Source organism: Euprymna scolopes, chromosome 13 (genome assembly GCF_053919585.1).
Source record: "Euprymna scolopes isolate OS-2025 chromosome 13, ASM5391958v1, whole genome shotgun sequence".
NCBI lineage: Eukaryota > Metazoa > Mollusca > Cephalopoda > Sepiida > Sepiolidae > Euprymna > Euprymna scolopes.
In genome coordinates, this window is record NC_136494.1 from 16490386 (window position 1) to 16518039 (window position 27654).

A 27654-nucleotide genomic window follows, 5' to 3' on the forward strand; every position below is an offset into this window, starting at 1 on the left:
ACCAGAGGGTGGGATGACGGACCGGAATCAGAGGCTGGGATGACGGACCGGAATCAGAGGCTGGGATGACGGACCGGAACCAGAGGCTGGGATGACGGACCGGAACCAGAGGCTGGGATGACGGACCGGAACCAGAGGCTGGGATGACGGACCGGAACCAGAAGGTGGGATGACGGACCGGAACCAGAGGGTGGGATGGGGGAAGGAAACCAGAGGGTGGGATGGGGGAAGGAAACCAGAGGGTGGGATGGGGGAAGGGATCGTGAGAGTGTGATTGGGAAGGGAATAAAGGGAAGAATGGGGGGGAAGAGATAGAGGGAGGAATGGGGTAGGGGATAGAGGGAGGAATGGAGGGAAGGGATTGAGGGAGGAATGGGGGGAAGGGATGGAGGGAGGAATGGGGGAAGGGATGGAGGGAGGAATGGGGGAAGGGATGGAGGGAGGAATGGGGGGAAGGGATAGAGGGAGGAATGGACAGAAGGTTAGTAGAAGAAAGAGAGACAGAGAACGGAATGCTTTTCACGTTCCTACCCAGGAGAGCAAAGTAAGACCCAAGGAGTATTTTTAACGCGTGGAAAATTCTCCCCCTTTCCAATAAATGAACCCATAACTCTTGCACAAATAAAAAATACTTTAATCTTTCAAGTAAAAATGAGGATAATATTTATTGCATGAAAAGAAATGAAATTAGAATTAAAAAAAAATAGATGCGTAATATAAGTGTTTAGGATAGACTTAGATCTGATGACCAGAAAGGACGATTAAATCTTGAGTATGTGGATCTTTACAGAAGAGGAGACTTTGTTAGTATGTCCATGTTAAAAATATTAAATCTTTTGGGTAAGTAGATCTAAACAGTTTTAGTAGCAGGTTCGTTCAAAACAGAACCCCCAACAAAATATGAAAGGATTCGACTTTTTCAGCCTTTTAAAACCTGGCACTAAGTTATAGGCCGTTAACTTTCATTTGATTTCTTTTCCAAATTGATGGTTTAATATAGTCGAGTCATTTTGGCATTAAATGCTGATCTGTATTAATCTTTACCCATGGTTCGAATACCATAATATTTAGTTCGCTGCACTTTATCACAAAAAGGCATATACAAAAATACAACCAGATTGAGCCAGTAGGTTATGAACATATTTTACGGACAGATCGATAACTTCGGATAAATATAATAAAGAAATGATTGAAATGGGGATGAGAGAGAAAACTGAATAAATAAACACCTGATCAGAGACAGATGAACACAATTTGTAAAACCTTCTTACACACGCATGTATGCAAAACCGGCCAAACAATATATATATATATATATATATACTTCGGAATAGTTTTTATTTAACAATCAGTGGTTATGTAAACGTGACTTTAGCAAATAGGGTGCATACCTTTATAACTATTTGCTAATATTTTCACTCCTCTGATGAGATGATAGACATCGAAACCCTATAGGTTAAGGAGATAAACTTTCTAAAACATTCTTTGTCTTGCTTAGAATAATAAAAATTCTTTGATATAAAACTCAACCAATTCATTTCATTTCAATGAGAGTTTTTTGAAATTCATTGAATTACAATTTAATATATATATATATATATATATATATATATATATATATATATATATACACACACACACTAGCGGCAGGGGCCTGGCCTTGAGATTTCGTTTTTTTTTTTTTTTATTACAGAGTCAACTCTATTGAATTTTATATTGTGCCTAATATATAGTAGGGATTTCAAGTTTTTTTGTTTTTTTTTACTTGGGTGCCATCAGCTAAAATCGAAACCAAAACATTTAGCGTTCCAGCCGCTTCTCTTAGCGATGTAAACATCGAGAAATAGGTAAGAACAATTTAATATTATAAGTAAGGAATTAAATTTTGGCATGCGCAGACAGAAGTAAAATATGTCGGCAAGTTGAAATGAACATTTTGCATTTCAACTTGCCGATATATATATATATATATTTCAACGCATTATTAATATATACAAAGATTTTAATCGTTATAAACTATTCTTGTTTATTTTATGTCTTATAACCATTTCCTTATTAAGTCACATACTTGTAGTTTAAGAGTTTATCAGTTAAATATTTATACACACAGACACAAAAATATGTTTTGTTTATATAGATTATCAAATACATTATATATATATATATATATATATATATATATATATATATATAATTATCGACGAAACACGTGTCAGTGGACAATTATATTTTAAAAATATACATATGTCGCTCCCTATTGGGGAGTACCAAAATTGGTTAAAGGGAAAAGTAATCCCAACTCGCATTTAAGTAAAAATGCACTTTCGTTAAAAAAGTATCACAAAACAAAAACAAATAACATCTCTCTCATATATATATATATATATATATATATATATATATATATATATATATATATATGTTAATAACGAGGAGGAATCTGCATAGCTTATTCCACCATTATATATCTTAATCTGCTTCAGTTTTTCTATCGTTTCACTTGCATAGCATTACCTTCTATAAATTTAAATTGCTTTCTATACACATACTACACAATGCTTAAGGCAAACTATATTAACCTCTTTTTACTAATTATGTTTTACTGCAATATTAATAGCCCTCTAGAGTTGGAATAAAAGTCGGATCTTTAAAGGGGTTAACACTCAATGAGGTGAAGTCAATAAAAAGATGTAAGGTTCTTTTACAAAGATTTTAGTTAGAACCGTTCAGTCAATACAAACGGACACTTGACAGTCGAAAATAAAAAGCAGAACTGGAAAATGTGGTTTCCCATAACGATAGCCCACTTGAAAACATCCTATACTCCGCTTGACCAGAAGCGAAAATTTCCACTTAACTTAATACCGTTTTATATCTGAAAAAAAAAAAGAAAAAAAAGGAAGTATCTAACAAAACATCATTAGTTGTCACAAAGTGCATACACCATTAGCAGAGGAACATCCGCGACCTAAGCTGTTTTACAGGTCTTTTTTTTTTTTGTATTTTAAACCTTACTTGACAGACACAAATTGATTATCAATTGAAAATCTACTTTTTCTCCCTTCAGCTAAAAAACAAAACCAGTTCTTTATAAACAACGTAAGGGGGCCAAGAAAAAAAAATGAATAATTTACACACACACGACATACTGTGTGCTTTTCGCATCATAACACGATTTATTTCTGTTTATCTCCCCTTTTAGGCAGAATCAGACAAAATCCCATTATTTCTTTTTTTAAAAATCTTTTTCACATCAAACAAGCTAGCAGCGAGATGTTTGTTCACATTATATTTAAACTTCTGCTGGTTTCTAAATTACAAGAAGCAGGAGAAAAATAGGGAATTCCAAAGTCTAGCAGCCAGAAAAAACAATTAGATTAGAAGACTTTCCAGTATGTACGGACCTCAGCAGTAAATTGGGTGGGATTTTGCTGTTTGTCGGGTGAGTCAGGAGAAAATTTGTTGAAGGGGGCACAAGTGGCATGAGTTCATCGGAGCATATCCCATTAAAGTACTCCTGACACAAGCACAAGGATGCGACATTTCGGCGATGGGATAGAAGTTTAAGCTTGGCCGATAGTGCGAAACCGATTTGATTTGAGATTCCTGTTTAACCCTGTCTTAGAGCGAGAGACTAGTGATAGATGCACCAACCCAGACGTGGAAACTATACTCTATGCGCGGGCAAATTACGTCTAAAATCTATGGCGCGTGTAATTTTTCTAGCACGATAAATGGATCCCACCTGCTTTGCAGGAGTTGTCCACTTATCAAGGCCCAGATGCCACTCGAGGATAAGGGTAAAAGAGTGTAGAGTGGTCAAAAGGACAATATAGTAATCGTTAGAAATGTAAATTTGGTAAATTGGATTACTAAAGGGGAACGGCTCATCAAAAACTTGTTTGCATTGGACTTGAAGACGGCCATATTGTAGTCAGCTGGTAAGCAGGTAAACGGAAGACAGTTTCACAGGTGTGCAGTTCTTAGAAAGCAGCTTTGTTCATGGAGTCTACGTTTAGGTTTAGGCACAGATAAAGAGTGGGGGAAATTATTGAAAGTGTTTACAACCAAACGAGTTTTTCTCGTGAATGTTTGGCGAGGGGACCCGTAGATTAGAGCTCAGACGAGTACTTGCCATGAAAATAATGATAAAACAGAGACAGGCTCGCAACGTCTCTTCTGTGAGAAAGAGGTTGCAGGGAAGAGCAAAGGGCATCGCCAACTAGGCTACGAATTCTATTCTGAACTTTGTCAAAGCAGGATAAGATCTTCCTAGCTGCTTCTGCCCAGATGTGACAGCAATACTCAATCCTTGGACGGACTGAGCTCTTATATGGGTATAGAATTGCATTAGCAGGTAGATATCTACTGGATCGATAGAAAGATTTTAACATTTTTCCAGTGACCTTGGCAGCGGATTTGATGTACACATTCCATTTTAGATCAGGAGTAAAGGTCAAACCGAGAAGCTTGTCAAAACATGGAGCCTCCCCAAGACGAGAGCCATTCATTTCAGTTGATTCCAGATGGGGATCAGAACATTGATGATGCAAGGATAGAAGCTTGGTTTTAGATGCATTGAAATAACCAGCCACTTCTTTCCCCATTGTACCACATGCTTAAGATCAGAGGAAAGAGAATCAGAGAGAATTTAGTCGTTTACGGACTTTAATGTGCTGCCATAGATAGTAGTATCGCCAGTAAAAATGTCTACAAATGATCTAAGGATGTGATTTGGAAGATCATTAATGTAGATCAGGAAAAGAGTTGGGCCCGGGATGGACCCCTGAGGGACTCCAGCATTAATACTGTGAGCTTCTGATTTCTGCCCATCAACCACTACTCTTATGAATCTATCAGAGAGAAATTATTTCATAGTTGAAAAGACATTTCCAGCTATACCATAGCTGGAGATCTTTTGAAGTAGACCTTTTTGCCATACCCTATCAATTTCCTATCTATTTCAATTCCTGCTGCCTCTGAATGTTAGGCCGAAGAATTTGAAATCTCAGATACGGTTTTATTTCTTATGCCAATCGTTGGTTGAAAATGGTTTTCTAGTTGTTAAAGGAAAAAGACTTAGCCATAGTAGCAGTCAAAGTTACCACCGACATACATTCCATTCCGTTACCTAGTGTTTCTTCCATTGCTTTTGTGGAGAAAATTAGCTCCTCCAAAAAGGCATTCAGAATTATATTTTACAAGAGAGTCACTGTTTATCAAAGCCTGAAGACCATCGAAGATAAGAGTATATAATTGGCAAGTGATCAGTGTGACACCAACAATGATAAGCGGTAGCGACGGAAATTGATTAGAATTTGATTATTATAGTTTGCTCAACAAGCAATTGTTTATATTGGGCTTGAAAACGACAATGTTGTAGTCAGCCGAAAAGCGGCTCCGCAGTATAGAGTTCTACAAATATATTTCAACAAAGAAAATTTATTCATGAAATTTACGTTTAGTGCCAGCATGGGCAGTGATTGGGAGGAATTGTTGACAGTGGTTGTAGCAAGAAGAGTGTTTGTTGTGAATATTTTATGACGGTGGAGCTCAGTCGATCACCTGCATGAAAATAACGATAAAATAGAAATATTCGTAATATATCTTGTTTCGAAGCCGGTTTTGAAACGCATCAAGGCAAAAAAGGTTGCTCCGAGGAACAATAAAACTTTCCTTAATCTAGAAGGATTTCTTCGCTGACCGAAAACAGAATACTACGTTTTGTTCTTTAGCCAAAAACGCCAAGAAACTGAAATTACGTTTCCCCCCCCTCTGACTTTACTATAATTTATTTAAATGTATTCTTCCATAATGCTAATTATATTTGTATATGAAGGAAAAGTACGAGTACATGGAAGACACTGCTATGACTGCTGTGAAGAAGGTGGGCTTCCTTGACCATGCTAGAAAGTTTTATCTCTCAGTATATTACATATTTACAAAGGCATCATTCGCCCGCGCAAAAAGTATTGGTGTAACATCAGGGCTATCGAACAACGAACGAGACTTCTGCTGAGTGGTCGAATAGCGACCACTAACAGACGAGCATCCAAGATCTCCGCTCAGAGATGGAAGTATGTCAAGAGACTGTAAAAGGAGGCCGTCAGAGCCGGCTCTTCCAGATGTTTTATTTTCTTGGGACTCACCACTTATCAAGGCTCGAAGGTAACTCGAGGATACAGGTTAATGAATATAAGTTGGTAATGTAGTAATCGTAAATGGGGTAAATTGGGTAGGTTTGGTTATTTATAGGGACAGCTCAACAAGAACCATTGGATTTGAAGGCTACGATGTTGTATTCAACTGGGAGGCAGGCCAACGGAACAGAGTTCCACAGGTGAGTATTTCTGGGAAAGAAGCTTTGTTCATGCAATCTGCGTTTAGATTTAGGCACAGATAGAGAGTCAATAAAGTCGTTTATAGTGGTTGTAGCTAGTCGAGTGTTTTTTGTGATAGTTTGGCGAGGGGGAACCATCAACTGGACTTCAGTCGAGCACTTGATATAAATTAACAAAGGTGAGAAAGGGTTGGGAGTTGGACATTTGAAAAGGCAGTTGGTTTTCCCAAAAGTTGGCGATCTGTTGATCATGCATGTCTTAAACCTTGTAACTCGCAGCTGGAGAGTTAAGATAATGTTGAGGAGACTTGTATTCTGCTTTGCTCTGACAAAACAAGCCGCGCGTGTGTGGTCCACCTCTGGTGCTGAATGTGAAATGACGCCACAAAAATTGTGAAGAAATGATGAATGTAAGAAGTGTGAAGGGCCAACGTTGCCCTCATATTTTTGCCAAGTGTCAGAAAAATCTTAAAGGGACAAAAGTTATGGGGTGAAGTGTCATTTTTATTATTATTATTTTTTTTCAATTTTGGGGCATTTAAGAACCCTTTTGAGCTCCTGGGAGCGCTGAATCGCAGTGAAAATGGACAAACGGCGCAGTACCACGCCTTAGGAATGTATATTTGAAATCAGCACTATCGAAAATCACTATATAGGCATACATAAAGGTTTTGATTAATATGACAAAAGAGCTCCAAAAAGCATTTCTAAGCCCTTAAAGTTCCAGCGGGATGCGAACCAGAATTTTGCCAATGTCACCCATACGAAATTTTTATTTAGATCAATAGCCTCCACATTTTGACCAAGTTTCAGGAAAATCTAATAGATTGATCAAAAGTTATGTGGCAAAACGTGTCATTTGGGCCATTTTGGGGCAGTTTCCACCGCTTAAAACCATTGGAAACGCAACGGGAATTTTCGCAAAAGTTTTTTTTACTGTGCACATCTATTACAGGAAATACAATTTGTTGCAAAATTTCAGGAAAAACTAATGGGCGGTTATCTGGCAATCGTCCGGACTAACGGACGCACGGACGCCACTGAAAACATAGGTCCAACCTAAGAAAATGGTTACCATTTTATCCCCCAACAGAAAAAGGAAATTTTGTTAATCTTTTTATAAAATGTAGTTGTGGCTATTGCTTAAAAAGAAAATTCCTTTCTTACCTAGTTTACTGAATTGAACATCGAATTTGGATCGGCACAACAAAATCTTATCTGATGTTAGGCACTTAAGGTAAGTTTTTTCTATTGTCTCAGGGAGCTGGTTTTATAGGTTTACTACAGAACGATAACGTTTTTGAGACAAAAACAAGAAATTATGTTTATATCAAAAGTTACTCTGAAATAAATCTTTCAATGAATATTATGTTTCTGAATTTTGGAGACGAGTGTTTATTATTCGTATTATTTGGATTATTCAGACTATCGTTCTCATCTTGGGTATTATTTTCACAACGTTTCGGCCGATGTAATCTCCGACAAATGTATCCTGTCAAACTCTGGAATCTGCATGGAAATTGGGATTTAACCCTTTATTTAATCGTTTCGTAAGTCGTATCTGCGTAAATTCCACCCACTCTTTATCTGTGCCTAAACCTAAACGAAGATTCCATGAACAAAGCTTCTTTCTTAGAACTGCGCACCTGTGGAATTGTCTTCCGTTTTCCTGCTGACTACAATATGGTTGTATTTAAGTCCAACGTAAACAAGTTTTTGATGAGTCGTTCCATATAAGTTAACAAATTTCCCAAATTTCCATTACTATCGATTGCTATATTGTCCAATTGACTAGCGTACACTCTTTAACCCATATCTTCACGTGCCCTCTGGGCTTTGATAAGTGGTGATTCTGATGTAAAAAAAAAATTCGTAAGTAATTCGCATATTAATTTTGAGCGTCGCCCACACTGGAGATTGAATCTACAATGCGTAGTGTGTGCGATGAAGAGTGTAACTTGCAACTGGAATAATCAAGTACTTTATCCATTACGCTAAAATCATTGACTTCAATGAAGTCAAATACTTTGCAAAGTTTTCATCGGCGAATTTATTAATTAAAGACGATAAACGTTGATTTATTAATTCTTGTTTCGAATGTCTAAATAAAGGGAAGAACTAAAGATTGGCTATGGTTCTATTGTTTTATTATAGAAGAACAAAACATGACTTGTTACCGTAAAATACGGACTGTGTTGAAATAATAACATTATTTCGAAACCTATTCTTAACATGTAGAAGGGGACCTTTGTTTTAACTATTCTATACTTTCACCTAACAAGTTAATAACCAAAAGTGTCATAAGAATTAAACGTTAAAATCCTAAAATAACGATATTTCTGCTCATCATCGTCATCACATCGTATGAATCTGAATATTATATTCTTGGCATTGGTTCCCTCGATATTTTCCAAGTCAGATTTTTTTCTAAAAGACATCAACGATTACGGGCAGGGCCGCGTGAAGGTAGCCAAAATCCTAAATGAAAATGATTTTTGTGGAACGAAACGGATTCGAACTTGGAACACTCAGTCCGTGTCGTAAACCTCTAGACCAGCATCACCTCTCAATGTTTCTGCTTAAATAATCAAACACTATAATAAAATCAAATACTTTGCTAAGTTTTTATCGGCAGAATCAATTCTTGCACAATAAACCATTGAAGACAACAGAGTTTGGTTAATTGATTTTTAGAACTATATAAAATTAATTGTTGTTGTAGACATCTCTATAAAAATCATTGATTTTTAACCATGATGCGATTAATTGGATTTTATTTTACTTCAGGATATGATGGGGAATATGCAAGAGTAGGGCGATCTCTTTTTTCTGATAAGCTCCTCAAATCTACTCATGTTTGATTGAATCGCTGAATTACAATCGACTTCGGAAACTTGATTATTGTTTTCTTTATAATCGTTACGTAATCGATTAATTCGATTTCATATCGGACACAGAAGTTTGGTTGAAGAGAAAAGTTTTAAGTATTCAATTTAACAAAAGAAATAAGACATTTTCAATTAATAATTTAAATATAGATGCATTACGAAGTGTCTTAAGTAATTTACCAGACTTTTTTGGACAGACATTTAAAATTGTGCAGACTCTTTAGAATTCAGTATGTTAGTGGTATACGTCTTATGAGATGGCTGACAAAGTTTCATAATTTCAGGTTCAAATGAACAGCAAGAATTGGAATACACTTTACTAAAGTCTGATTGTCACAGCTGGTGAATTTCAAAAATGCAATCTGGACGTGAGGACAATTTAGAAAAAACGAGATGCAACAAAATTCTGTTTTGAGATCTAAAAATACTATAGAAACGTGTGAAATGCGCCAGACTACATTTGAACTATCATGCATGAATCGAGCATCGGTTTTTAAGTAGCATAAGAGATTCAAGGAAGAAAGGGACTCGGGAATGATAAGAGGTGTGAGAGAAGTAAGGAAGTCAGAATACGAGAGTTGATTGGCCAAATAAAGAATTTCATGGATAAAAACCATCGTGTGTCTATAGAGACAATAAGTGCACAGTTTGGTGTTAGTGTGGGAACTGTACACACAATTTTTCACAAGAAACTGACGATGCGGAAGCTTTGCACGCATTCAATAGTCTACGTGTCCATCCTTGTCACAGACTATTTGACCAAGATGGGAATCACGACAGTTCCTCACCCTCCCTATAGGTCAGACTTTGCCCCCCCGTACCTTTTGTTTATTCTCCAAACTAAAAAAAACAAAAAAACTCAGATGCTGTCCTCATGAAACAAATGAAATACAAAGGTTGTGAAAAGGGTCATTGACGCGCTTACACAAGAGGACTTCTATGGAACAACTAAGAAGTTGTTGAAACCACACAACATTGCATTGCAGCCGGGGGAGATTACTTAGTAGGGGAATAGAGTTGTATCTGTGTACTATCAATAAAAGTGCCTATACAGAAAAAGTCCAACTTTTTGAAGGCACCTCGTAAAATATTGAGTAAAATTCAATTGTGAACAACACGCTTCTAGGGTATATATATATATATTATTCCTTAATTGGAATTTTTTATTTTTATTTTTTTTATTTTGAGATGAGCATTTTTATGTTAATTTTTTTTTTCAACAACTAATAAAAGATGAGACTAATAGTCCGAAATAAAAATAAAAATTAACGCTTCTAGGGGTTTAAGATTCAATCGTCAGTGCGGCTTTTCTTTTATAATTGATTCCTTTCATACCGAATATACGCGATTAGCATATGTACGTTACCATTTTCTTTTACCATTTTCTTTTCAATATATTGATTTTGATGTTCGTGATATTTTTACTACAAAAATCATAATAAAATTCCTATCTTTGAACTATGTAATAAAAGAAGAAAGCACACTCGGTTTCAATCAAGCTTTTTTTTTTTAAATAATAAAACCGACTTACGCGCCAACCACTATATATCATTAAATAAAATAGGCGTAATCATTCTGCTTTTGATCCTTTTCGACTTGTTCTAAATGACGGTCTTCACTTCTGGTAATCGCCATATTTTGAGTACTTTCCAACACTCCTGGAAGTTGGAAACGATTAAAAACAGCATTAGAAAAAAACGTATAGTTTATTTTATGAAATTTGAATAAGGGCAAAATGCTACCTAAACATAGATATGTGTGTATGCGTGTATGTATATATATATATATATATATATATATATATATAATTTTAGTCATTCAATAAATTTAAAAATTTAGGACATGAAATGTTTGGATTTCAAATCAAAAGATTTTATTATTGTATGTAAGACAAAGGATACATTTGAAATATTATAATTCCTTATCCTATAGGATTTCGATGTCTACCATCTCTTCAGAGGAGAAAATTAATTAAAAGTTGTTTGATATTTAAATGTCAGAGTAAGAGAAGTTAATGAAAAGGATATAAAAATACTCATCCAAATTTCAGGGTAAAATCCGAAGCGAATGTCTTTGATAGCAGTGTTATTCTGAATGTGCGTGTGTATATATATATATATATATATATATATATATATATATGTATATATAATATATAATATATATATTATATATATATATTATATATATATATATATATATATATAATATATAATATATATATATATTATATATATATATATATAATATATAATATATATATATATTATATATATATATATAATATATATATATATATATTATATATATATATATATATAATATATAATATATATATATTATATATATATATATATATAATATATAATATATATATATATATATATATATAATATATAATATATATATATATATATATATATAATATATAATATATATATATATATATATATATATAATATATAATATATATATATATATATATATATATATATATGTGCGTACGTTATATGTTCGTGTATATGTGTGACTATGTGTGTGCTTGTGTATTAGAAAATAATTAAAGTTGATGAAAGCAATAATTTTTTCCTAGGTGAGATTCAACCATATATAAATTTTTCTAGACATTTTACATATTATTGCATACGCACGAGGAGTCTTAAAATTACAGTAAAACCTGGGCTCAATAATTACTTTATATCAATTGTCAATTCTGGTTACATTCTTTATGTCAAGTCGAGAATGATCATTCTAACAGAGTCTGAAGTATTTGATTTAAGTGGCCCTTAGGCGAGGTCTTGTTTTGTACAATTTTAGGTCCAGCCTTTCCTTTCTTATCTGTGCGCCAATGTATATATGTTTTTTGTAAATTCCATATAAGAATAGGAATGAGACATTCTTTTAATTATCAATTATGACATAAATACATTTCTTTTTAATTTTCTTCCTTTGAAGATTGTAACGCTGGGTATGGGTCAGCCAAAGCAGCTGCCAACATTGTTCTGCTTTGTATTAAAACCAACCGAGAGCTCTTTTTAGTATCCTCGTTGTTCCCTTAAGTGCAATTGTTTGGATCTCTTTTACACTTGGTTCACCAGGAATACTAATTAGGTAGGACTTCAAGTTCTTCTTCATAAACCCTGTGGCACCTATGATAACTGGTATGATTGATATCTCCTTAATATTCAAGCTTCTTTTCATATCATACATGAGACGTTGATATTTGGTCTGTTTCTCCCTTTCGGCTCTGTTCAGACCGCCATCATTAGCAACACGCACTTCAACCAAGGTTGCAACTCTCTCTGACTTATTCCATATAACTATGCCAGGTTTCACAGCATTATTCCATACATTAGTATGCAAGAATTCGTGACGTAACAACTAGAATATTAAGAAAACTTCAATTCAAATTAGATTCCTTCTCTACCACCAATAGCAATGGCCAAGAACACATTGCCTGAAAGTACGTCTTTTAAACTCCTCGGCCTAACGTTTACAGGGAATATGAACTGGAATAGATACATTGAGAGCATTGCCAAGGCTGCTGCAAGGAAGGTTGGCTCCCTCTACCGTGCTAGAAAACTACTTACGCCTGACAGTATCCTATACCTCTATAAGGCCACCATTCGCCCATGTATGGAGTACTGTTGTCACATCTAGGCTGGTGCATCTGCTGCTTGTCTCTCGCTCCTGGACAGGGTTCAAAAGAGAGTCGCCAACCTGATAGGTCCTGAACTGTCATCTAGGCTTCAGCCTCTGTCCCATCGACGAGATGTTGCATCCCTCTACCTGTTCTACAAATACTTTAATGGTGAATGTTCTGACGAACTGCAAACACTTGTACCTCCCCGACGTAACTACCCCCAACAAACCCGACAAGCTACTAAGTCTCATCCCTTTACAGTAGAGATCCCTAGGTGCAACAAAGCCTTTTACTCCAATAGTTTCTTCCCCAGAACTGCGGGTCTTTGGAACTCCCTTCCGAGATTCTGCTTTCCCAACTGCAATGATATGCAGAAGTTCAAGTGTAATTTTAACAAACATCTTTCTACTCATCTCCCTTCATAATGACCCCGCTAATTAAGTCCCTGATAGTAGCCCCCTGCTTTAAAGTGGCACTGTGCCTTGTTTTGGGTGAAAATTGAATTTAAAAAAAAAAAAAAAGATTCTTCTGGAGGTTGAAGGTTCACTCCTTAATGCAGGTGACACTAAAAATAAAACTGCGAATTTCTCAAGATTCCCACCCATCCATGGTTGATGAAACGAGAACACGCTGCCCACATCGATTAAATAAAGTGTTCCGTGCAGAGTTCCATGTTCGACAAGATATATATGAAGAAGGTTGGAGGTCAAATCGACTGAAAAATTGTGCGGATAACACTTGAGATAAGAATAGTCCAGAGAATCCAATCCGAATTATTAATCCTTGTCTTTAAAAATATTCAGAAACATAAACAGTGACTCCCTCTCTGAGAGTACATCTTTCAAACTGCTTGGCCTAACGTTCACAGGAAACATGAGTTGGAACAATTATATTGAAAACATTGCCAGGGCCGCTGCGCAGAAGGTAGGCTCTCTCTACTGTGCTAGAAAACTACTGACACCTAAAAGTATCCTGTACCTCTATAGAGCCACCATTCGCCCATGTATGGAGTATTGCTGTCACATTTGGGCTGGTGCATCTGCTACTAGTCTCTCGCTCCTAGACAAGGTTCAAAAACGAGTCGCCAATCTGATAGGCCCTGAACTGGAATCTAAGCTTCAGCCTCTGTCCCCTCGACGAAACGTTGCACCCCCTTGCCTGTTCTACAAGTATTTTAATGGTGAATGCCCTGACGAACTGCAGATACTTGTGACCCCACGACGTAGACACCCTCGACAAACCCGACAGGCAGCTAAACCCCACCCCCATACAGTAGATATGCATAGATGTAGAAGATCTTTCTACTCCAGTAGTTTCTTCCTCAGTACCGCTAGACTCTGGAATTCCATTCCAGGTTCCTGCTTCCCCAACTGTACTGACATGCAGAAGTTCAAGTGTAATGTGAACCGACATCTTGCTGCCCAAATCCCAACATAGTGCCCCAGTAGCTGCTGCCCCTGATATTAGCCCCCTACACAACAGTGGCATTGTGCCTTGTTTGGGGGTGAAAATGCAATAAAAAAATAAGTTTTCAATATAACTACTTAAAGGAAATGTTTTGCAATCATTTTTAATCTCGATACACTATTATATAAGGATTCTGATGAAGTAAAATTGACTTCTAAGTTACATTGGTCGGGAGGTTGAAGGTTTAATTCTCAGACTAGGCGGCCGGAAGGATATAATCAGATAATGGCTAACAAACAAGAGCATTGTACTCCTGTTAAATAATAAAATAGTTCCGTTCAAAATTTCCGAGTCTATAGGAACCTGGAGAAATGTCGGCCGACACGTTGGCAGAATAATATTAAAGATTAGAACGGTAGAATAATTTAAATAATACAAGTAATCAATCCTCGTCTAAAAAATTTAGAAAGTGTTAGAATGGTGGCGGTGCTTAAAAGCAGGGGTATATATTTGAAGATGACGGGGACATCTATAACGATGATGAGGGAGAAATTCATACCAGTTCTTATATGCTTCTTGGGCTGTTCATATATAACCGTTCTTATTACACGAATATTAGCATGATAATGACATTGATATATATTGCATCATGACGACGACTGTGACAATATTAATACGGACTGAGTGATGTATAATACACAATTCTTTACACATAGCGGGGGGGGGAGATACATAATCTCCGAAGGGTTACACAATGTTCATTATAAGATGATAAACACAATTACTTTTCGTTCGTGATGAAGCATGACACAAGACAACAGTTACAACATAATATTTCTGATCAGCCGGTCGATAACGTCAGGAATTCAAATTTGGATCTACATAGTCTAAATGTTCTCCCTTCGCTTCCAAGGGATCAACTGACCAACTGATCGGCTCTCTTCTGACTGACTAAAATCCGAACCCATAACATGAAGTAATGTCCTTTGTCTATGATGTCAGAAGTGTTTTTTTTTAAACGTAACCAATTTCACGTGGCTTTACATATATTTGTCCAACACACTTTTGACAAACAAAAGAATCCGCAACTCTAATCTAACATATTTTAAACAATATAATTTAATTTGCATTGTTCATTCTTTTACTGACATATTTAATATTCATATTTCTAAAAGAATTAACAATAGACTTAATTTCTAACATTCCATTTCTAAACTTTAACTACAGAGTTCTATTTTAGGCTTATCCTAATCTCATTTTTACTAATCTAATATTCATCTTATTTACATCGGAAAAAGACAATCTTTTTCCATGTAACAGCGGGTCGTCGATTATTTTGATTATTCAAGTTTAAGCAAAAATATGCCTTAGAATAATCAAAATATTATGAATGCATATTCATTTACATTAATTTAGGAATGTAACCTATTATAATAACAATATAGTTGATAACTTAGAAATAATGACATGTAAAACCATCAGGTGATCATCTTCGTGACGTATAGTAATGTCATTTAGAAAGGGGAGATGTCCTTTTTGACATAGTTGGTGTTCAGAGAATGAAAGTGACAGAGTTGAAGAACTGACTGGCCATAATGGCTCTTAGTACCACAGGAAATGAGGGTTCCTACGCCTATCAAATTTAGGAATCAACGTTGCAACTCAGCATAAAGGAAAATCAAAAAGTTGCCGAAAACAAAACTGGAGCTCTGTACTTTCTTGGGGAGAATTTCCATTGTGGCTTTTTCGTCAAGACAAGACAAAGCTGGACCAAATGTTCACGAGCAGTCAGATGTTGAAATGCCAAATAAATATTCGTCCTTTTGTGTTGTAAAGATATTTATTTATATTACTTGTCACGAACAGTGTTTAACTGTACTTACACGCACAACGAACTTTAGCTAGACAGTCATAGACACGTCATACAGAGAATATGTATATGTGATGACACTTCTCAACCTATATGCTCAACGACTGTTTGATCTTCAGACTAAGAAATTTGATATATAGGGTATTCAGACAGGTGAAAAAATTAATCAGTTTTCATCTGAAAAAAAGGCTGTTAGGTGTCAAAAGTAAAGAATAAGTATGTGAAGGTCATCGGAATTTTATCAGTTTGTCAACTGTTTCACGAATGCGCATGCGTGAATGATTCACATGACAGATTACTTATGTTAAGAATTAGGTTTGAAAATTTTTAAAAAATATTATGTCAAGCTGACCTAGTTGTTATCATACTTGACTGTCTTTGGGTTTTGGTTTCGATCAGTTAAAATATTTTTGTTTACTTATAGCAAGTGAACTGTTTAGAAAAAAAAACAATATTCGCATGCACATGTCTCAGTTTCTTTCCGTTTCTACTTCATTTTTCTCGAGGAATGTAACGTTACGTTTAAAACCGAACAATTATATATATATATATATATATATATATATATATATATATATAACTACTTCATTTATTCGCATAAATTTAATATACGGAAGTATAGATTTATGCGTAAACTTTAAGTATTTACTCACAAAGTGCTCAATACGTAGGCAGAGCTAGTTAGTAATTTATAAAATATATATGGCGATTAAGCTACACTGAATATTCTGCGTTTCATCCAGCTATAGGATTCGTCAGGCTTATGCGTAAGCCTGACGAATCCTATAGTTGGATGAAACGCAAAATATTCAGTGTAGCTTAATCGCCATATATATTTTATAAATATATATACACTAGCAAAAATACCCGTCGTTGACTGGGTTCAAAAACACCCTATAGAAAATGCACTCTGATTTATGAAAGTATGATAGATTATGAAAAGGAAGGGTTTTAAATTTGGTTTGAATTTGAGGGTATCAAAACCAAAGCAAAATATGATGAAAGTAAAAATAAAATGGATAAACCCCCATATTATACCATACCTGTTCACACTGAAACACTTACCACAATATTCTGTGGATCTATATTAAAAAACCTTGTTAAATTTTGTGACATATTTCAATTGTATAGAGGTCAGGTGCGAACGAACACTAAAGTTCGTTGTGCGTGTAAGTACAGTTAAACACAGTTCGTGACAATTAATATAAATAAATATCTTCACAACACAAAAGGACGAATATTTATTTTATTATATCATATTTCTTCAAACTGAAACATAATTATCAAAGTATACTTACGCAGATAGATATGAAAGTCTTTATTAAAGTTTGTGTCTATTTCCATTCTATGGAGACCAGGCGCGAACGCAGACCCCACAATTTTATTATACCATCCCTATTTAAGTTAAAACATACTTATCAAAGTATTATTATGTACATCTATATCAAAAACACTTGTAAACGTCTTTTTTATGTTTAATTTTTTTTTATTTTCATACTTTGTAGACCAGGCGCGAACGCAGACCCCATAATTTTAATGAACCACTGTTCTGCCAGATCAAACATACCCATTCCTGTGTCTCGATACATCTATCATTATATGTAATCAGTTTTTTAAAATAGTCAACCATATAGGAGCCTATTCGTGACCAGACACACATACATTCAGCTATATATATATATATATATATATATATATATATATATATATATCATACTATATATAACAAGCTTCTCCTTTATTTAGAATTCAATAAAGCTTCTCCCAACATTCTATAATTCCTCTTAATCTTTTTCTCCCCTAATGAACCCTTCGCTAGACGCCGCATCGCCTGCATGCTACCTAGCACCTTCTTTACTCTTCTGTAGAGAAGCATTAGGCTTCGAAATGCTCTGGCATAAAGAGTCCTCTCTATCCTCCAAATTTTGCTTGTATTCTATTATTCAATAAATGATCCATTCTTTATCACCAATTATAGTTTTGTGACTTCATTTCATATTCTTGTTTTCCTATTGTATAAGCTCCAATAATAATTGTTGAGCTTGGCATTATCCAGATAAGTCTCCTCTTGTGGAATTGAACTCTCTCTTTTCTCTCACGCATTAAGCTATATATATATATATATATATATATATATATATATATATACATACATACATACATATATGTGTGTGTATATATATATACTCGCTATATACGACAAAGGTATTTTATGCCACTTGTGAATTTAATACAAATTTGAAAATTTACAGAACCGAATAAAGTTTATCATTTTATTATTATTATTATTATTATTATTATTATTATTATTATTATTATTATTATTATTATTATTATTATTATATTATTATTATTTTATTATTATTATTATTTTATAAAATGTGTGAAATCATTTGTTTCCTTTTCTGAGACATTCTTTGTGAAAGCAATTTATTCATACAAAAAAAATTAGTGTTTTTACTCTTAAATTTGTTGATATATTAGTCTGCTCCGCCCCTTCATCGAAAGAGAAACCATATGTTCGATGTTGTTGACGGCTGTTCTAAAGTCTGAATTGATGTAGGTTGTGTGGTTATCGCAAATTTTGAACACACACACGCATCATATATATAAATCAAGCAGTGAAGGTTAAGTTTATAAGCCAAAAGCTTCTATAAACTGGAAGTGAATATAAATGTTAATATAGTAACCCCAACCGAATAAAACAGCACAATACAACAAAGATAGGAAATAGAACTTGTTATATGAGAACACAAATTTAATTGATATAAATTATATGTCTGGTCCCCCCTCGCCAATCTTTCACGAAAAACACCCGTCTAGCTGAATCCACTGTGAAAAATTTCCCCCACTTTTTATCTGTGTCTAAATCTAAACGTGGATTCCATGAACAAAGTTTCTTTCTTAGAACTACACGCCTGTGAAACTCTGTTCCGTCTGCCTGCTTTCCACCTGATTACAACTTGGATGTGTTCAGGTCCAACGTTTACAAATTCCTAATGAACCGCCCCCTTTACTAAACACTTCATCAAATCTCCACACTAACGTAATGTACTTGCAATAGCCCTTATCCCTGAGTGGCTTCCGGGCCTTGATAAGTGGTGACCACCGTGTAAATAAAAACAACAAAAAACATGAATTTATTGTTCGACAGAATGCCAAAATGCGATATACTTAAATCTACTTAATCCGTAGAGTTTCAAAGAAATATTTTAATTAGCTGGTACTGGCATTTATTAAAACATCATTATTTTTGATTTTTGTGTGTGATTTGTGTGATGTCTTTCGGCGGTCAGAGCCCTCCAAGGTCACTGCGGCAAGCGGCTTCCAGTTGGGACGGTATAGGCGGCGTCGAATCAATAGACAGCTGCACCGTTTCGCTGTCCCTCTTTACACATTATATGGGAACTAGTCATATATTGCAAAAATTTTTTAGTGCAAAGAAAAAATGAGGGAACGTAAATACAAAGACGAGGATTAAAAAAAACGAAAATATACTAAGAGGTTAAGTATTTTTAAGACGAAATTGTGACAATAGACAATGTTTCCATAAGAATTCAGAATTATATTGTTGAAAAATAGATTTAAATTACATTCCAAAATGTGTGTCATAATTGAAAACGCGTGTAATCCAGGTTTGTAAAAAAAAATATCAATTTGCAAGCAGTCGAGGAATAAATATTATTTCGAATGGTTAAAGGTTTTCTTTACTTGTGGACAATTTAGCCAGCGTAACACATTCGATGGTCTTAAGTAATAGCGGAAAATATGATTTCAAAAACAAACAAAAAAAATTACAATGGAAACAGAAATATATATGTATAGTAAATAAAAGTCAAAAGTTCATGATGTTTATAATCTTATAGTTTATTTCTTTAATTAAGTTGACATTTATAATTGTAAAAACGCATTTATTTCCTTTTGACGGATTGATTTTTGCTATTTCTTATGAGTTAAGGGCAAAATAGATTCACTAATGTATATAATAATTAAGTTATTGATTTTGCACTACGAAACAGATACTGTCAAGAATTGTAAATGTCAAATGAATTAAAGGAATAAACTATAAGATGGTCAACATCATGAACTTTTGAATATAAATTTATCATTTATTCACTATATTGCTATGTAATTACATTGAGCTTCTTAAATAAGGATTGGTATATATTATAAAAAAATAAAATATATTTCCACACACACACACACACACACACATATATATGTGTGTGTGTGTGTGTGTGCACTATACGAAACAGTTTTATTTCATAACTAGCGAGAGGTACCCGGCGTTGCCAGGGCGCTTGTAGGTGTGTGCGTTGGGGGGGGGGGGTAAAGAAGAACAGAAAGGAAACTTAACCCTGTCTAAATATTAAAGAAAAGATAAAAAAAACAGCGATTTTTAAAATGAAAAAAAAGGAGAGGGTTTGGTGACAGGTCAGCTCGAACCCGGCGCCTTGAGGCCCGTAGGCTAAGCCTTAACACCTGCGCTACAGCGACAGTAAATGTAAGAGCGATTAAAAAGTGAATCTCAAACATCACGCTATTTCCCAGTTTTTAATGAGGTCAAATCGTTTATTGTGGAATAGTTGACGGTGCCGTTTACATCCGGTTCGAATCCGGTTTCGCTGTTTTTATACTGAAAAGTTAAACCAACATGCGGCGATCCGAATATGTGGAATAATTATCTTTTGAAAGTCGGGCAAATTAAATAGACAGGCGATCCCATTCGTTAACTCATAGATATTATCATTTAGACGTGATATAAAAAGTTTTAAGTGAGCCGACCGATCGCTTCTCTGAGAAATGCCTCTCTCGGACATACACAAAAAGCGAACATACATACACCCATTTATATATATATATATATATATATATATATATATATATATATATATATATATATATATATATATATATATTCTATGAGGAAAACAGCAATATGGTTTATTATAAAATAATTTAACTGAAAACTCAGATTATATTTATATGGCAGTCAAAACATTAGGATCCATATGTGAGTGTGTGTGTGTGTGTGTGTGTGTGTGTGAAAAGATGAAAAACGAACAGACCGGATGATATGTCCATCAACCTTGCGTTTTTATTTAAAGACTTCCTTGTGATGTTTAATTTGAAGAGAAAATACCAGTACACTATTTTAAAATATACTGATGGTTATACCGTGGAAAGTGTTCTTTATTCTATTTCAGAAGAACATAGCCGTTAGCATTTAAGGTGTATATAGCGTTGTGGAATAGTGTGAGTGAAATTTTTTATGTCATTAGCTGTTACACTTTCAAAATTTAATTCTTGTTTATTTTGCGATTAATATGGCCGTCAGAATTCAAATGGATGCGTAAATGAAAAATGTGTTTCTTGTTTTTATTTATTTCTTGATTATATATATTTATTATTATAGGTATTATTTTATGTGGTGTAAGTAAACCTGTATCTAAAATTAAGTTATGTTCTTTTGATATAAGTTTACTAATCAAAGGAAACAAATCATAGAAACATCGGCGTTTTTTGTTTTTGTGCTGATTTAAGAAATCAGCTTCGTGATCCAGTCAGACGAAATTTGACACGTTCAGCTTGTTTATATATAGTAAGTTATAAAATATATATGGCAATTAAGTTAGAAAGAGTATTCCGCATAAGCCTGATGAATCCTAACGTGGATGAAACGCGGAGTATTCTGTGTAGCTTAATTGCCATATATATATTTTATAACTTACTACCTAGATCTACCTCCGTATTGAGCACTGTTGAAAAAATACTTAAAGTTGACGCATAAATTTATACTTTGGTATATTAATTTATGTAAGCAAATGAAGTAATCATATATATATATATATATATATATATATATATATATATATATATATATATGTTTTATTTTTTTATTACCGTTTTATCTGTTTGGCTACATATTTCCGATGTTGGATCATGTTTACGGTCCGACAGCTTCGTCAAGCCTTGCAGAAGTCGTTGTTAATCATTGGAAAAAAAAGTGTTTTTAAGAAAAAAAGGAAGAAAAGGGAGGGGGAGAGGCGGGTATTGACAATATTTCAGTTTTGAAGTTTCAAGATACATTCGATTGTATTGTGTGTGTGGGGGTAGCAGATTCAGGTAGGCGTGGGTGGACATATCTGTATATATATATATATATATATATATATATATATGTATATGATTCTATGTGTCTACGTGCTTATAATTTTATTAACATTTATATCTATATTTATGTAATTGCATATACATGTGTAAGAGTGGATGCATATGTAGGTGTAGGTATGTATGTGTGCATGTATATCTAATTCTTACTTAAGACCTTATCTCCACATATACTTATATAAGTTGGTCTGTGTATATATGTGCATATATATGCGTATTTGTGCCTATATACTTTTATGAGTGTACATATATGTATAAGAATCGTGTATATGTGTGTGTATGTCTACTTATGAAGCCATATATGTCTGCATTTACTTTCTCTCTATATATATATGTGTGTGTGTGTGTGTCTGTATGTGGTTACCTAAATGTGTACATATGTATATATGTGCGAATGTGCGCGTGTGTTAACCTATGTAATATAAAATAAACCAATTATAAACAGCAAGGAACAAGCCGATGTACAACGACAAACCTTAAACGAACACCGTACGTGTCAAAAAAAATGGCATCTACATTAACCCTTTCCCTCTCGCTCTGCTTCTCCCATCTATTTAATATACCTTGCGAGAAAACCAAAAGACAGTTAAAATTTGAAACCAAAATATTGAAACTTCCCCCTCCTCCCCTTCCCCCTTCTTTATCATCCTCTCTCCACCCCCCTCACTATATCCATATATCTCCACCCACGCCTACCTGAATCTGCTACCCCTACGTACACAATACAATCGAATGTATCTTGAACCTTTAAAACTGAAATATTGTCAACACCCGCCTCTCCCCTTTTCTTTTTCCCCTTTTTGTTTTCTTAATTTTTCTTTTTTCCAATGACAAACAACCACTTCTGCGAGGCCTGACGAAGCTGTCGGATCGTAAACATGATCCAACATTGGAAACATATGTAGCCAAACAGATAAAACGGTAATAAAAAAATAAAACACATTTGCTCTGCAATAGTATTGAGCACTCTCCAAGTTTTTACTAATTCCCAGTTTTACCAAGTATATATAAGCAAGGCGTCCGGCATTGCCCGATCGTAAAATATGCTTTAATATGATATTTTGATTAAGCATTTATTATTTATTATTTTATTGGACCCAATATATAGCAGAGACTTTTAAGTTAAAAAAAAAAATTACTCGTTCGTCACCACCATGAATCGAAACCAAAACGTTTAATTTGTGATTTAGTTTTCCTTTGACGTTAATGCCTAAATTATGAAGACGTTTGTTGCAATGCTAAACATTAGAACATTAATCAATAGCTATTACGTTACCTATGCATATTCCTAATGCCGTAGTTCGACCTTCATCTGGCAAATTAATTTTTTTTTAAATTTCACTTGTATACCAATTGTCTCCAGCTAAAACCCAAATATAAAGTTTCGCATGGGTTCGAATTCCCGATATATTGAACCAAAAGTAGACCAAAAACAGAGGAGATTGGTAGGGAAAATACAAAAATATATACGCATATATATATATATATATATATATATATATATATATATATATATATATATATAAGAGAGAGAGAGAAAGAAAGAGAGGTTTGTTTAACCTTTTTACGCAAATATACACCACGTAGAATATCTGCATGAATATAATTACACGTAATAGTTAACTAAAGATTATCACATAGAAAACCGAAAAAAAATCTAATAGGGAATTAAAATTAATTTTTAAAAGAATATGCAAATTAGCTAGATATTTTGCAGATGAATGTAGTTCCACGACCCATATATAATAAAGTTGTATTTTCTTTTAAAATAAATAGAAAAATGGGTTTTTAATATATCAATCCACAACCCCCCCAGATTTATAGGAGGATTATATATATATATATATATATATATATATATATATATATATATATATATATCTCGAAATAAAGAGGATTTTACTTGTAGAGCTCACCAAATCCAGTTTTTGTAGATAATACATATCCCGGCGAGGCTGTTCGAAACACGAAAGTATTTCAGAAAGCCAACATGCAACGCATAAAATCGATGATAATAATGTATCGATTCAGATAGTTTGGTCATGCTATTAGCTACCTTAGTAGACGTCTTTCAAAGCAGACCCTGTGTGGCGAGATACCAGTTGGATTGCGTCAGCGTAAGCGATACAAGAATAGTCTGACAGACACAGTAAACAAAACGGAAACTGATCTCAATACATGGGAAGCGCTGCGTCTAATTCATGCGTGTTGTATTCGAAGCTGTTGATTTTCGAGATCAGCCGAATTGTCCATGCCGCGGGGACAGTGCAGATAACTGTTATTGTCGATTCTTAAGTGGTTAAACATGTGGTTTAGTTCGCCTCACAAAAGCTCGCCTGACCAACTAGATGTCATGCTGATCAGAACAGTAGGTTTCTCAGTCTCACCGTAGCTTGTTTGGCAATGTTTTGAAATCAGTTTGCGACATCGCAAAGAAGATGAAGGTGACGGAAATAATTATATATCATGTAGGTCTTCAAAATTACAATGATAATACGTTGAATTCCTGCGCGCGCACACACGTGTATATAATCATAATAATTATTAAACTCTTGACCATCCGGTTATTCGTGCTTGAATCTTATATTACACATCTAACTGTAAATAAGACGCCTGCACGATTATGCCGTCAATAATCGTCGGATTCAAAGATAGTTCAATTCTTTGTTTCCGTTCTAGTTGTTGGCACACAAGTCCTATTTCTTTTTAAAACTTTTGAAATCAGCGATATATATATATATATATATATATATATATATATGAGGTACAATATAATAACCCATAGATAATTGGCTTTGTAATAATAAATACGAAATCTACATAAACAAGTGAAACATGCATAGTCCCTCGTGAGTGCACAGTGATGGAGGCATAAAAATGACTAAGTTCAGTATTTGTTTCCCCTCCAATTTAGCCCTAAAAATCTCCAGGAAACGTAAAATCCTGATGAAAATAAACAAATGGTGCAGTTTTAGGCCTTAACATATGTAAATCCAAGTTCCACACCATGCAAAAAAAAAGAATGACTAAGTCTATCATTTTCACCCCACACCCGTTTAGCCCTCAAAGTCTCCAAGGCCTTAACATATTTATATTTGAGTTCAGCACCATGCAAAACTGCTAAATAGACCTGCACAGAAAATTTCGGACAAATATGATAAAATAGTCCCAAAAATGGAGTGTTTTATTAGCGATAAAAAGAGCCTCAGTGGCACACCCAAGAGTTATCGCGAAGTATAGACAAAACAAATTATATGAAAATCAGTTAAAACTTTCCAGAAAGTTTTTACAAACCTCCAAGGCACCAATTTTTTTTATTTTTTAAAAACCACAAAATGTCAATTTTAGTCATCTGAACTGTTACTTTCTTACTCCTACCATGTTTAATGTTTGTGCAAAATGTCAAAAAATTCCAACGCGAAGTTATTGAGAAAAGTGCGGACATACGAACGGATAAACAGGCAAGGATGAATTTACAGGTCCACCCTCCTTTTGTCGGGGGACCAATAAAAATATATTTCAGCGTATTTTACGACCGGGCAACACCACCGGAATGTTAGTAATTATATATTACTTTGAACCCCAAACAAGGCATAGTGCTACTCGAGTGTAAGGGACTGCTATTTAGAACAAAATCTGCAGAAATACTATGTATTGAGTTGGGCAACACTATTTAAGTTTACATTACACTTAAACTTCTGCACGTCAGTATAGTCATGGAACTTGGGAGGTATACCTAAGTCAAGCAGTTCGAGGGAAGAAACTATTTGGGTAGACGACTATCCGGCACCTAAGGTTCTCTGCAGTGTATGGTTGGGATTGTGCTGATTGTGAAGTGAGTCGGGGGTATTTACGTCAAGGGAGTACAAGGGATTGTAGGTGGTTGGAGCAGCTTCCACGTAAAGTAGGCACAGGGCTACAAAATTTCGTCGTATGGACAGAAGTTAAAGTTCGGTTGGCGACCAATATATATATATATATATATATATACATACATACATACATACATACATACATAGGGTAGAAAAATAAAGTTGTCCTCCCTAAAGAAAACAACACTACAGCCTTATTTTAAAACTTTTAACAAAAATCAATTCAGGTAACTTGATTATGAAGTAGAGTTGACATCGATTCAATGTAGCCTTCTTCGGCTACTCTCACTGCCTCCATATGGGTCCGGAACTGGGAGCATGCCTTTTCCACAAGCGCCCGCGGGAGCTCGGCGAATACGCGGTGGATGGCGATGATGAGGCTAACTTTGATGTTGTAGGGCGTCATGTTAGTGATGTTCTCGACGCATGACCAAATGAAGTAATCCAGCAGGTTCAGGTTGGGGGAGAGTCAGTGAGAGAAGGGTGCAAAGTCGTAGCACTGGTTCTGAAACAAAGCCCATGTCTCTTTGGACTTGTGGGTCGCGCCTAGTCTTGCTCCCACATTCAAGGTCTGCCAGCGGCCACGTGATTGCACTAGACAATCACCCCACACTCATCAGCACATCTAAGTACACTTTAGTGTTTATTTTCAAGTCACTTCCGAGGAGGTGAGGTGATATAGTGCGGTCCTCACTTGAAACCTCAACAAACACCGTGGGTCACCCGATGCGTTGAGTTGTGCCCCCAAGTGTAGAATTTGTATTTTTAGGATGCTGGCAATGGTCTTGTTGTCATAACTTGGATCGGTAGAAAGCGGGATTTGTACAGCACCGTATCTCCGATCTCGATTATTGAACCTTGTGTAACTTTAAGATATGATAGAAAATGTATCTCTCGAGATTTGTAACCAACTGGGCAACTAGTAGATGATTTAAAACAAAGACAACCGGTTTTATTAAACGGAAATTGAATTAATAGTCTTTTGTTGGGCGACAATTTTATCGTTCTACCCTGTATACACACCAGATTTGAGGTATTCGAGAGTGATAACTAATGAATTTAACGAGCTTATTAAGGGTGTTATATAAAAGAAGTGCAAGATAAATTTTATGAATATAAACGAAATTTACATGGTCGCGACAATAGACATGCCAATGTTTCGGACAAATGGTCCGTTAAAAGCAAAAGTCCTGACAACTTCTGCTTTTAACCGACTATTTATCCGAAACATTGGAATGGCCAGTGTAACGACCATGTAACTGCTTATATTAATATATATATATATATATATATATATATATATATATATATATATATATATATATATACTAGCATGGGTGCCCGGCGTTGCCCGGGTGTTTGGAGGTGTATGTTGAGCAAAAAAGAAAAAAAACGGTATTTTTTTTTTAATTTGACCCCCTATTATGACACCTTTACATTTTTTTTGGGCTCAAATCAAGTTA

At 34.8% G+C, this 27654-nt stretch overlaps 1 protein-coding gene across 3 annotated transcripts in view; it reads right to left on the bottom strand.

Moving 5' to 3' along the window:
- The window catches only part of LOC145291945 (uncharacterized), a 1383621-nt gene that overhangs the window by 400072 nt on the left and 955895 nt on the right, over window positions 1-27654 (bottom strand). Inside the window, exon 1 of one of the 3 annotated variants that reach the window (XM_080137872.1) lies at window positions 10760-10784. The exons of the other annotated variants lie outside the window; for them this stretch is intronic. The gene's annotated coding sequence lies outside the window, so the exon portion shown is untranslated. Of the gene's footprint in view, window positions 1-10759; window positions 10785-27654 lie in introns of those variants that run through there. 3 annotated transcript variants of the gene reach the window in all.